The sequence below is a fragment of the Haemaphysalis longicornis genome, unplaced genomic scaffold (assembly GCF_048455015.1).
Source record: "Haemaphysalis longicornis isolate Haplotype H1 unplaced genomic scaffold, Haemaphysalis longicornis Haplotype H1 scaffold_18, whole genome shotgun sequence".
Taxonomy (NCBI): Eukaryota; Metazoa; Arthropoda; class Arachnida; order Ixodida; family Ixodidae; genus Haemaphysalis; species Haemaphysalis longicornis.
Genome location: NW_027526282.1, coordinates 9668992 through 9682426, shown reverse-complemented (window position 1 = coordinate 9682426; position 13435 = coordinate 9668992).

Below are 13435 nucleotides of genomic sequence, written 5' to 3'. Positions count from 1 at the left end.
TAACTTCTCCGACAAAAAACAAACCGTGACGCCGCCGAGACTCGAATAGCACCACGTGATCTTCCGAATTGGCGACTGGAGAACGCGAGCAGCTCAGCTAACCGAGTGAGCCAAGGTATAAACGGTCTCCTACAAGCGTCACTCGAGACATAGGAAGCACGCATATTTACGCCATACCGTCAAGGTGCTTGTCATGAGCGGTGGTTGGATTCGTTTGATAAAGTGAGTAGGACTGGTATACCTGAGTATGTCGAGTTTACTACCTCGGCCATCAATTTACGACGGCGCATTCGCTCGCCAAGCAAATGCGGATACACGCGCAACTAGATTTATGGGTCGATACGGGCTAGTTGGTATGTCATCCCAATATTTAGGTTTAGGTGTCATGCACAACCTCACAAAAAAGATATAGACAGTGCGGAGGGCGAGAGATAAAGATTGAGGGCAACTAGATAAGAGTGAACGAGCCCGACTCAACCCGAACTCGGTAACTTAGATAATCAAGCCTTGTTTCACGGTCATCGCCGCCTGAGCCGTGTCAGAAGTGATAAGGAGTGAGTGAGTAAGCATTTTTAGAAACCAGAACATGGTGCTAGAGAGAGACAGAGAGAAAGAGAGAGAGAGAGAGAGAGAAAGAAAGCCCCACAAACAGTTGGGATGGCTACTTCAGATTGGGGTGAACACAGTGGGGAGAAAAAAAGAGGAGGGAGTAGGGGAGGAGTGTGTAGCAACAATAAATAAGAGGGGGAATAAAATGAAAAAAAAAAACAAGGAAGGTATAAAAATTTGAAGTATTAATTAGGAGACCATATCTGAGGATCTCGAGGTTATAGAACCTCGGCTAATAACGAGCAAGACAAAAAGGTCAAAAGAGCCTTCGTCCCTAGCGCCGCGTCAGCGTAATCATGCCATGGTCCACGAAATTGATGGCGTTCCAAAAACTTTTGTCGCAGCAATCACACAAGAGTTCTTTTCGCTGTTGTGGCTAAGGCGTTGCGCTGCTGACCACGAGGTCGCGAGTTCGATTCCCGGCCGCGGCGGCCGCTTTTCTGATGGAGGCGAAAAGCAAAAACGCCCGTGTGTACGAGATTTTCGGCGCACGTTAAAGATCCCCATATGGTCAAAATTAATCCGGAGCCCTCCACTACGGCGCGCCTCATCGCCTTCGTTGCGTCGGTGCGTTAAACCCTACAATCAATCAATCAATCAATTCTTTTCGCTGTTTCAGTTAAGACAATTAAGTTCGATGACGGCAGGATAACTCTTAGTGGGAAGCTTATTCGTCTGTAGCATTCGGAAAGCTATGGATTGTTGTCGTATGAGCTTGGGGTGAGGTGGTGGGAGTGCCCTGCGTGATAGCTGTTAGTGGGAAATGATTTCGTGGAAAGCGAGTAAAGGGTATCTGTACCCGCCTAGCCTGTCACTCGGGATAGCGTTGGGACCGGCGCTGCTCGTGAAACCTCATGCACGGTCGTTAGCTAACTCGTTGTTGTTGGGGATTTCTGGGTGTACAGTGTGTCCCATGTGTGCGGGGAACCATGCAATGTCGTGGAAGGCTTTTTCGCTGCGTGTGGTACCTACTCATAGGCTTACTGCAATCGAAAACACATGCTCTGGTAATTTGCTGCGTTACGTACGGCCACGGGCTACAACACCCAGCAGGCATGGACGGACGCTATCTCGAGAAACGATTCTTAGAATCAATTTCCTGGATGACTAAAAGCCCTCAAGACAGGGGAAGACCAAGGTCTCTCACCTCCTGTGCGGATGTGGCCAGCGACTACCTGATGAGGCCGCTTATAGACGGCCATCCGGTATAGTCCCTCACGGCCTTTAATAAGGTTTTTGTCTGTCTGTTCGCTGCTTCATTTCGGGTTGCATGCTGCGGGCAGTATCACAAGAGGTGTCGTATGTCCTCTCTCATAGGACGCAGAAAGCACAGTGGCGAGCAAAGTGATGGGGAGAGCGGGACGTCACAAGCGCGGTTCCTGCAAAAGTCACGTGACAGTGTCCTCTCTCTCTCTCCTCCGCTTTTTCCTCTCTCTGTTTCTATTTCCCCGCCGAAAAAAGTGAACCGAACCGGAACTGCACTTTTTTTTTTTTTTTTCATTGGCGCGCATCCCGTAGTGCGCGCTATCCTCCTCAAAGTGCGAGGGAGCCGGCTAGTTGGTAAACCATAATGCTCACACCGCAAAAAACACAGAACGGGCAGAAAAAAACCACAAAACCACAAACAACTTGTAGAGAACAGGTCCACAAAATCCGCTTTTTTGTAGTCCTTTCTCAGACCTCTGAGTGTTTATTTCGCTGTGAGCACCATTGTCCGTCCTGCTTTCTTTCCCCGTTATGTAGCCCCTTTTCGGCACTTCTTACCTACATGCGATGGTTTACATTTTTTATCGTAGAAACTACACGGTGCGTATTTTAAATTAAAATAGCAATGCTACCCTTGGTTATGAACAGTTATTTTACCAACAATATGTTTTCTTTACGCTGAGCAATTTTTGCAAGTATGAGCCCTTTCTCCGGTGCTGCTAGTTGAGGTTGTTGGTTTACTATATATGGGTGTATTGTTCATGAACCCTGTTCTGGCAGAACAGATTGTTTTTGCGACCGTACGCTTCTCGTGTGCGGAAATCGGCTTCAGAAAAGTGCCTAAAAGCACTAACGGCAAAAATACTTCTCGGGCACCTAAGTCTGCTTCCGCGCTTTGAATGCCAGCGAAGTGTTAGGGCATCCTTCCCCTGACAATATCTACACAAATTTTTGCTCATGCATTCGCGTTTGCGTCTCTTTCTTCGGTCTCGCTTGTTTGCTTTTTCTGCACGAATTACATGGACAAACGGAGTGGGCCCATTTGAGGTTCCACCTTCCTCAGAACCACATAGTCTGCGCTTGGCGTGCATCTATTTAAATCGCGTTCCGTCACGTTCACCCGTCCTGCGATATAACGTCAGCGTCGCACGCACGGGGCTAACTATTGTTCCATTGCTGGCAACGTGCTCGTATAGCGGGGTTGCTCAGCTATTTGGAAGTGAAGACCCGGGTCCGATTTCTATATGACCTCCAATGTACCCAATGTTTTCAGAAATGTTTTTGATACACTTTATCAAAAGTAATAAACGTGCGCTCATCATCAAAAATTTCGATATTTTTGTGCGTTTTTTTTACTTTTGAAGCGACGGTTGTTTTCTGCATTGGAAGAAAACGTCGCTTTTTTGGCACAACGGGGAAATTGAGGCTTTGGCCTAAAGAGAGGCGTCATAAAACACTGTTGGTTATGCCAAAATACGCTTCACGCATACAAATACTACAACGTGTTCGTTGCTTTGCTTGTAGTTAGTTGAATCGATATTACGTTAGTGCACCTCACGGGGAACCTTCCATCACCAAGGTCAAATTGGAGTCCTAGAACCAGCGCAGGGTCTTCTGGTGCAGTGCTGTAGTAGAAAGCTACTGGTCAATTTTGGTTATTTTGGGGAGCTTAACGTGCTTGGAAACGTCTTACACGCTGGATTGTTCTTCTCTCTTAGAACGGCAGGGATGTCAAAACGAACCAGCTTGCAGGGATAAACTGATACCTAGAGGAGTTTAGGGCAAATTTCTGCTCGGACACCGTGATGTTTCAGTTGTATAGACGCACTCGCTCGCCTTGTCAGAACCTGGTTTGAATTTTGCGCGCTTCAAGGTTCGCTAGCTGGCCCTACTTATAGTGCCGTATTGGCAAGTTTCACTACGTTGCGCTCGTGAAAATAGAAGAGGGCTGGCTACTGTGGCAGCTGCTTTTTTTTTTTTTTTTTTGCTGACTGGCGCAATAAACAGAACGCCATATATTGTGCGCAAAACTATCAATCGAAGTATATCGCGCAAAACTATCGGTAGCACGCTCAATACTATCCGTGGTCGAATCAAGGATATGACTATTGATAATGCGCTATCGATAGGTGACTATTAGTAGGCTGTCGATGGTTATCGACAACCTATCGATAGCCGGTGGCGATAATTGGGTTGACTATCACAAAACAATAGCGAAGACGCTAGTTATATAGTTCGCTATCCGAAAACTATTAATATAAATGATGATTGGCAACAAAAAGACCGGTTAGCCAAGAAATCTTGTCACACCAAAAAATGCAACTGAAGGCGGCAGAATCGACTTCAGCATACACTACCTATCTGTAAAACACCCCAACACCGGGAACGAGATGAATTACGCGTGGAGGCCATATCGCTGGCATGTGTTATTGAAAAAAATTACCTGCAGTCAGCCGTCCACCAATTTCCTGCTAGGGTGTAAAAATTTGTTCCAGCGTTCTTAAAGGAGCATTGACACGAAAATTTTATGTTACACTTTTATTGCTTTTATCGATGCTTAATGGCCTGGCGAACCTGAAACAGCACTTCAAATACTTCAGCGCGCGATAGTTGATTACATTGAATGGCCTGAAAATCGTTTGTTTCAAATTCCCGCGTTTTCATCCCGAACGGCGCATATGACAGACTCCCTGCCTGACCTCACCGTTTTGTGCGGACTTCACCGGCGCCCGCTTGAGAGGGCGTTGCGCCCTCTCGCCGCTCGTGGGGCCGCGCGCATGAAGTGACGTCACGAGCTTTTGGCGAGCGCTGCCGCGTCACTTCTTTTGGCTCTCCCTGGATGATGTCACGCTGATGTACATTTGCTGAGTGCCGCTCCGTGCGCTGCTCCGTCGGCGCGATAAATTAGATCCAATTAAACTATGTTCTTCGCGTCGCAGGCCACTCATATTTCACCCAGGGTATTCTGTTGAATGAAGGAAGCGAACTGTGCAATAATATTAACGCCGAAGATTGGTGTCAGTGCTCCTCTAAACTACAGCAAAAGCTCGTTACTTCGAACTCGAAGGGGACCATAATATTGATCGAATTAAGCGGAGTTCCAACTAGCAGGTGAGCGCTAGAATGCATGGAAATCGCGCTACAGTGCGCGGGCAGAACACAAAGAAGCCACCTCTGGAATCGTTTCCGCGAATTAGGCACTATTACACGTTTGGGGCAGGTGATTTTGTAAATAATATTTCGTAAATAATAATTGTAGCGAAAGGAACGCACCCTTCTGCTCATAAAACGCTCATAAGAACGCCTACAATAAAAAATAAATGAACTTTGTAGAGAAGTAAACATTATTGAAATAAAAGCACAATAACGTAATGTAGTTGGATTTGCTTGCCCCTGTAGCCACCGTTGCAGCAGTGGAACGAAAGACGGCAGTGAAAAACGCGCCACGTCCTAGTCGCGCCTCGTTGGAACGCGCTGCTCTAGACCGGTTACGTCACTCCAATAATCAGCAAATAGCATGAATTGCATTTTTAAAGCGTTTGAACTCCACCTCAAAATATTATCGTTACATTACGTAGGCGTCGCTAGAGCTCGTTGTTTCCCGAGTTTCGCTCAATCTCGGGCCTTCTGGAATAGCACCCCAGGGCGTGAGTTCCAATTAACCGAGAATTCGAATTAACGGGCTTTTACTGTACAAACAAGATGCTTACGCGTGGTTTCCAAGGAAGAGGTCGAGCAGGAAAATGAAATGCATTTCACCGCTGTTAACAAACAATGGCTTCACAAAGCCCGAATGTTGTCATGGAAATTAAACCAACGAAAAATTCCCCTTTGAGACTGGCACTTAATCGGAATAAAAACCACTGCTCCATTTCTTCCGGTGAATGGGATACAAAAAGGTGCGAAAAATGTAGCTCACCTAAAATGGCTTGGAAAATCAAGCGACGCGTATGCACAATTCATTATCTTGATACGTTGATTCATTTGACGTCATACTCGAAGGATTCTGCAGCTCATGATTTACTCACTAAAATTCTGCAGCAATCTCAAGTAACCTTCGCAATTCTTGCAGAATGTCACCGATGTTGGTATACATGCACTGCCCGTTATCGCACCTGGAGCCTCTCTCAACAGAACTCCGAACTGTATGCTTTTAAAGGGACACTGAAGTGAATTTGTCAAGCTCCCGTTTTTGCTTGCACTGCGTAGACTGGCTCAAATTAGCACACTTTTCATCGTTTATCCGGTTGACAAATCGGTAATTATTTTACAAAGCGCGAAAGAAGAAAAACTACCATGCGCGGTTTGCGGCGGCCGCACCAACTAAGGCTGTGACGTTGAGAGGAGGGGCGCCGTGATTGGACGATGCCCAAGGTTAGCAATCACACAAGTTTCGGTTTCGGTTTCGGTTCTGTAAAACATAACCAATGGCTTTGTTGGATGGGCATTCTCAATATCTCAGTAATCATCGTACCGCGCTTCTGCCATGTTGTCGGCTGTAAAATGCACAAGATAAGCCTCCCAGGACGGCTTGTAGTCGTAGCATTCACTAGCCGAGACCTACGCAGTGCATGAACGCCCTCCGCGTACCCGCAGACGCCCAAATGTCATGCGCTTTTCCCCCATATTTGGAGCTTGCCTCCCTCATGCCTGTATCGTAAAAAGCGTGTTCGCACCAGGCCAAGGGTCTGTTCATTCTGGCCTGTGCCCACTGCCTGCAAGCAGTCGGTGCTTATGGCAACAGCACACCAACGAGAACTCGCTAGCGCGCCAGTGCCAGCCTGCGCGCGTTTTGTGAACTAGTTCGTGTAGCCATGAACGTTGCGGCCCCAAAAAAGGTGAAATCAATATAGAAAACATCGGCGGAAAACAAAAAAGTTAACTTACAAAAAAAAAAAAGCACGTACCCGCGGGGATTCGAACTCGTGACTCGCAAAACATTCGCAGTGAATTCCTAGCGCCCCAGACTGCTGGGCTACAGAGCGGGACGCGAAAGACTTGCTAATATAGGGTATATATTGTACAACCGGTTTACACTTTTATTTAGTTTTGGCATTTAAAGCCGCTTAGGTGACTATTTGTTGTACTGCGATCGTGCAGTAAGCGTCGCCCGAGTTTCCACAGTAGCTTACGTCTAGCAATTGCATTTCGTAGACGGAAAAGCGTTCGCAGATGCGTAGTCGTGCTGCTGAGCGCTGTGCTTGTTCGCCCAGCGCAACAAAGTGCTTCCCGCGCCCTAGTTTTACGCTGTACAGTAAAAATATCAGTTGATTTTATTTGCTTAGTACCTATATTGACTTCGCTGACTCTTCTCCCGCCTTCAAGAGGCCTTATATTTTCCTACCAGCGTACCAGTCAGCGAAGCGTCGCATGTGCAGCGCTTGTGTGAAGCGACCTTGACTTGGAGCTAGATACAGTGTACAAACAAACCAAGTAAAGAAAGGCACATTCTTCCATTCACAAACGTGTCCTGGCTTCGTTTCAACTAAGCGAACGAATTGCGACCAAGAATTTTTTTTTAACCTCCTTGATTGCGACGACCCGCCGGCGGCCGGCGGACGAAACGCTGGGCCGACTGACTCTGTCGGCCGGGGAGCCGTGCAGTAGCGCAGCCGTGGCGCAGCCAATTGCCAGCTCATCCCCTCCTGACGTCACACGAAAACGCCACAGAAAATGGGCGAGCGTAAAGAGAGGAGGACAGCGTTTTCGAATTAGTTTTTCTACTAAATAAAATCGCGTAAACGCGCCTAGAGTGGTCGAAACATGGCCTGGGGACTCCGGACTACAATTTGCGCTAGTAATCCCGCAATGTTTACATATCACTTCAGTGTCCCTTTAAAAGCGGCTAAGGAGCCGTGTTACCCCAAACAAACGTGCCGCCAACAAGCAACTTAACGCGTGTAAGCGCAACACTACAAAGTTGCTTTCAATATTTGAAAAAAAGGTTGCTTGAGCTGAATTAGACAACGCGACCGCAAACAAGACCAGGATTGATTCCTCCAGCGTTCCTTTACTGTCATCCTATGGCAGGAAGTGATTGGGTTGTTTTCTTCCCTTTGTCCTCTAAAACCTCCTGATATATATACTGTGGTTCTTAATAAGAATATGCCGAAGGGATCGAACTGGGTGCGCTATATTCTGCCATGCCGATTCATCGAGAGCGCTTGTCAAATTCAGCGACCGTATACTATAGTCCGTAGGCGCATTCATGTCGCCTATTTACCGCTCATCAAGACGTAGCTTAAAGCGAAGCAAGCCGAGACGACGGCAATTTTGTTTCATTTAATTTCCTTGGTATTTACATGTCATTAATATAACTTCTCCAATAGCGCCATAATACCATGCTACACGAGAAATGGTTGTTCCGACAATCTTTGTGACGTTGTGAACTATATTTAAATTGTCCCGTATCCTTCATACCAACCATATGCAACCACTGGCCATCAAAATGCCTAGCATAGAATGGGTTTAAAAGTAGCTACCGGGATCGATTACATAGAAAGGCCCAATAAAGATCAAAGCCACCCAAATTGCAATCGGAATCGCCAAACTAAATAGAGCCACAGGAGCAAAAATCCAAAGCGAACATCTCGCAACCAGTCTAGCGTTCTCCATAAAACACGGACTTCGCCTTCAAAACCAAAACAAAGTGGAAGTAATGAAATACGTACCTTGCTTTTCTTTCGCTACTTTACGAAGTCTTTCACGAAGTCTCCACAGTGGCACACACGGCAGACGGCGAAAAATTTTGAGAAGCTCCGGTAAACTGACCTCCAGGCCGGCTCTGCAAAGACCTATATAGCAGTGGTGTGTCGAAGATGCACAGCACTCCACGATGCTCCCATCATAATCCGCATGAGCTGGCGACTACGGAGTAAAAGAACTCGCCAGACCACGTCAGCTTCTTTTTTCTTTCTATCGCACCGCTGCGGTGCAAGATATCGTAAATTATCGGAAACCCCCTAATTGATCCCATGCACAGGCTACAGCTGATAGCGTTCAATACCGGAAACTGGTACCACGCGTCAAAGATAGCAGCGCAAAAAAAAAAAAAAAGAGAGACAGGAACGGAGACAAGGAGAAGATGACTCCCCTGAACTTCCAACCGACTCTATTGGGAATGAATCACACATGCCGCACAACCAGAGGCCCTTATCTGCGCATGCGTATAAGTGTCAGTTCTTTTTTCTGGAAGAGTGAGTCAGGAAACCACGCTGACGCACGTATCCCCCCACTGTTAAAAATTCGTTCCAGATGTATGAATTCACGAGTCAGAGGTGTTTTGCTTTGTAAGCACCCCCTTTCTGCCAAAAAACAAATATCCGCTGGCGTCCATGAGTTGACGATCGGGAGCACTTCTACCTGGTCACCTGAGACGCAGCGTTCCAAAGTGCAAGAAATTTCTTACAGTGCGAGGATAAAGACGCGAGTAGTAGTAGAATAACTGTAAGGCGAAAGCCTTACTTGCTTGCGAAAAACATTCGGTGAAGAAAATGGCCACCACTGTAAATAAATAAAATCTGCTGAAATTCGGAGAGTTCTGTATTAATGCGTGACATTCTTACTCCGCTTGTCCAGGGTGTGAGTTCATAACAGCCAAATATGACTATTAGTAGCTAGAGACGTTGGATTATGTTATTGTTTTTAAGTTTTCTTGTTTCTTTTCACAAATGATTTAAATTTATGCCATTAGAGTGACGAAGCAGTGCCTGTATTTCGCTAATTATGGATTTTTTCGGAAGAACCAAAGGCTACCGCAAAGTTGGCCCATTTAGGCTATTTTTATACGCATTTCCAACGTTTGTTTCCGGACTTGTCTTGTTTATTGTTTGGTTTAGGGGGAGGTGTATAATACGAATATTTTTAATTTTGTAAGATCAATTTTGGGAAAGTCTCATTTTTCTATTTTTCTCATTAACCGGTTTTTTGGAAATTTTCTTCGCCCAATTAGTGCCTCCATTTACGCTTTTATAACTATTACAGGTGTTACTTCCGCCAAATCTGCATTTTTGTGTGAATGCAAGGCGTTACACGGTTTCTCTTCATTTACGCCAGTTTTAATTTTTATTTTGACCGTTTCCTTGTGGACTTCTTTTTGTTTAGTTCACGGTTTGGGGGAGGGGATGTATAATATCAATATTTTTGATTTTGTCAAATCGTTTTTGTTAATAGTTTTTGTTTTATATTTTATTATTTTTTGGTGTTGCAAAATTCTGCCCGACAAATTATCTCTCCATTTACGCAATTATAACTATTACAGGGGCAATTTCGGCCAAATCTGCATTTTTGTGGAAATGCAGGGCGTTACCATGTTCAGGCCGTGGGGTTACTCGGCGAAAAAAAAAAAATGGCAGCATCTCCACTCCATGGAAGATGGCGTGGTTGCGGAGTACGGGGACTCGATATATAATCCAAGTTGCGCACCGAGTGACAACCGATTTTCGCCCGGACCGTCATTCGATTTGGACCGTGAGAGTTGAGTTCTTAGATGTTTGGCTGATTCGTATTCGGGGAAGCTCGTTGTCTGCCTAGACGTTGAGCAGCAGCCTGGCGCTTTCTACGTTCGTTTCCGTCCATGGCGGGAAGAGGGTGTGCGATTTCCGGAACCCACTGCACCGCGGCGCCATCGCGTCTTTACGCGTAGCGCCATCTAGCGTAGTTCTATGCAGTCACTGTGTATTACAACTTGAGCAGAACCTAACTGCACCGGTGTTTTTGCGCGTTTTCTCGTTGCTAGCTTATCTTTGTGCCTGTTTTGGAGCGTTCTTGTACCCTTTCAGGTAGTTTCTGCACATATTTTCGCTTGCTGGTGGTGTGCGCACGGATGGACGCGGACGGTCATTAATGGTCCTAATGTACTCCGCACCGTTACAGGCGAGGGAGTAAGCCGTTTGACTCTGGGGTACTAACTCACGGTCTTAGCCCGGTGGACAAGACGACTGACACTAACTATATCTGGTTTACCAGGCGCACGTTCGAATCCTGCCGGTACCTGTGTGATTTTTTGCGATTGTAAATGCTTTGCGCACGGACGCGGACGGACATTGTTAGGTCCTAAGGTGCTCCGCACCTAAAATGCTCCGCATTGACAATCGCGTGTGTGATCGATCGAACTTCGACCCCGGCCTCCGCAATAGCAGCTCGATCACGATCCGCTGTGTTATCTCCGCACGTTGTCAGCGGTGAAACAACAGTCGATGTAGTTTCCATTGTTCCGTTCTTCGCGTCACATACGCAAGTGCAAAAGTGGCCCGCTATCGGGGACTGTGACGGGCTGATCTGCCCGCTTCTATAAATTCCCATGAATATGTATGAATTTGGAACGTGAAAGGCGTAGAATAGTGCGGGACGACTCACACCTGAAAGTGACGCCACGTGAGTAGAAAACAAGAAGCTGTGTGAAGTAATTTACGTCAAAACACAAAGAAAAAAAAAGCGAAGGAATGGACGGAAATACGATGTAGCAGTAAAGGAGTTAATAATTATCACAAGGCTTTTGCCTGTTAAAGCGCATCGTCTAACTTAAGTGCACCCATTTTTTTTTTGATAAGCGAAGAACATTGATCACAATAGGGAAGAGGGCGTAGGGGGGGGGGGGGGTGTAAGAAAATGCGGGGATTATGTACAGGCCGTGGTCGCTGAATGCTGAGTGTGTGGATGCTCGTTGAAGGATGCGCGAGCGTTCGTAAGCGAAGTCGTCTTCCCACCGCAGCGCACGTATCAATTAGGGTTTTTCCCTCCTCTCCTCCTCTTTCTTTCCACGTAGGTCCAGAGGAGGGCAGGAAAGCCTTCCCCGACACCGTGGAAAAAGCCGTCGGCTAGGCCCATACAAGCAGAAACATACAATTTTGGCCACTGCATCCAACGCGCCATTAGATCCAACGTGCCATTACATCCATCGAGCAACTTCGTCCAAAGCAGCGTCATTACATCTAATTTCGGTCAATACATCCAAAGCGCCACCACATCCAACGTTTCCTTACTCCAGCGCGTAATGCCCTGTTGCCTAACTTAACTATATTTCCAGGCTTAATGTAACGCAGTGTGACTGAACTCCGCGAATGGATTGTTTTAGAGTATTTGATTGCTGCCATGAGAACGGCAGGTGGTGCAGACGGGTTTTTGAGGGATCCTGGGTTTTGTAATAAACAAAAATTATAGTTTTGTGTATTACATTGAGTTACAAAACACTGAGTTTTGTAACAATTTAATGCGGCAACCACATGCAGCGTCTGGCTCGCGTCTGGCTCGCGTCTGGCGTCCGTCGGCGTGCACGTCATGCACGTCAAAGCAACGTCTCCGAAATGATCGACGTTGTATCGCGGCTCATTGGTATCTCTCAAGCTCACACTCGGTACTTTGGTGAAAAGAAACTTCCCTACTCAGAAAAAAATTGAAAAGAATCTCAAAGTAATTAAATAATCAATTCAAATAGCATTTACGAGAAAAGCAAGCAAATGAAATGGAATCGAGGAACCATCCTCAACAAATATTTACAGGAGAAATCGCCTGAAAAGTATGCGGATTCATAAGTAGGCGTTAAATATTCACAATAAGAGTACAGGTACCGCCTTAAGAATAGATCCTGTCTAAATAGAAATCAAAATACTGTCGCGAAGCCCCCGGTTCGTTTGCTTTTTCTCTTTTGTAACATCCCTCTCCGGTCACCTAGCCACGTTTTTTTTTCTAAGAAGCGCATGCGGAGTGTGTGTCTGCGCGCTGACCGACCGGGAGACGGCTGTTGAGGGGCGCGAGCCATCGTCTCGGCTTCTGTTACCGCAGCCGTGGCCGAGTGGTTTCGGGCGTCCGTCGCGACTGCGGGAGGTGGTTGGTTCGAAACCCACCGCCGGACACCCACCGGTAAAAATGGGTACGAGCGTCACCCCGGCCTGGCGCCCGGCTTCTCAGGGGTGTGCGCTTGGAGGAAGTCCCGTAAACCCCGCTGCGCCCCTCGGGGCGACCCCGTTTCGAACGCCCAGCCCGCAAGGGTGGTTCCTTCGGTACGTGGAAACACGTGGTTCGTGTATCACGAGTTCGAGGCGCCTTTGCGCGCGCAATCCCCCACCGGACCGGTTGAAGCTAAAATATAACGCGGCTCCGCTAGTTGTTGAGGGCGCGGCGGGGGGCCTGCACCAGCGCTCACTTCAGAAACTCTGCCGCTGGTCGTCGTGCCCCCCCCCCCCCCCCCCCCCCCCCCCCCCCCCCCCCCCCCTGCCATGTCCCGCTAAGTACTCTTAATCTTTTGACTGTCTTTCTCATCTATGTAATAAGTGTAATTGTTTCAAGTTTGTATGTGCTAAATGTCATCAATGTTACGAGTAAATTAAATCCGTTAACTTTGAAACTTCTTCAACGCCTCGACTTTTCCCTGCGAAAGCATGCTACCGTAGCGGCAGATATGTGACCAAACTGCGCCGTTGCAATACAAACCAGATAAAAAACAAATTTATATGTTCATGCACCGAAAGCCCCTTAAACCCGTAATTTGTTTTTATTCTGGACCCAAATTTTGGGCCGAAGGGGATGTGGAATCCCGATGGATGTTCGCCGTGGGGGTCTTCCCCGAATTCCTCTCGACGCAACGGAAGCGGCCAACGAGCGTGCATGACGCCTGCTTGCG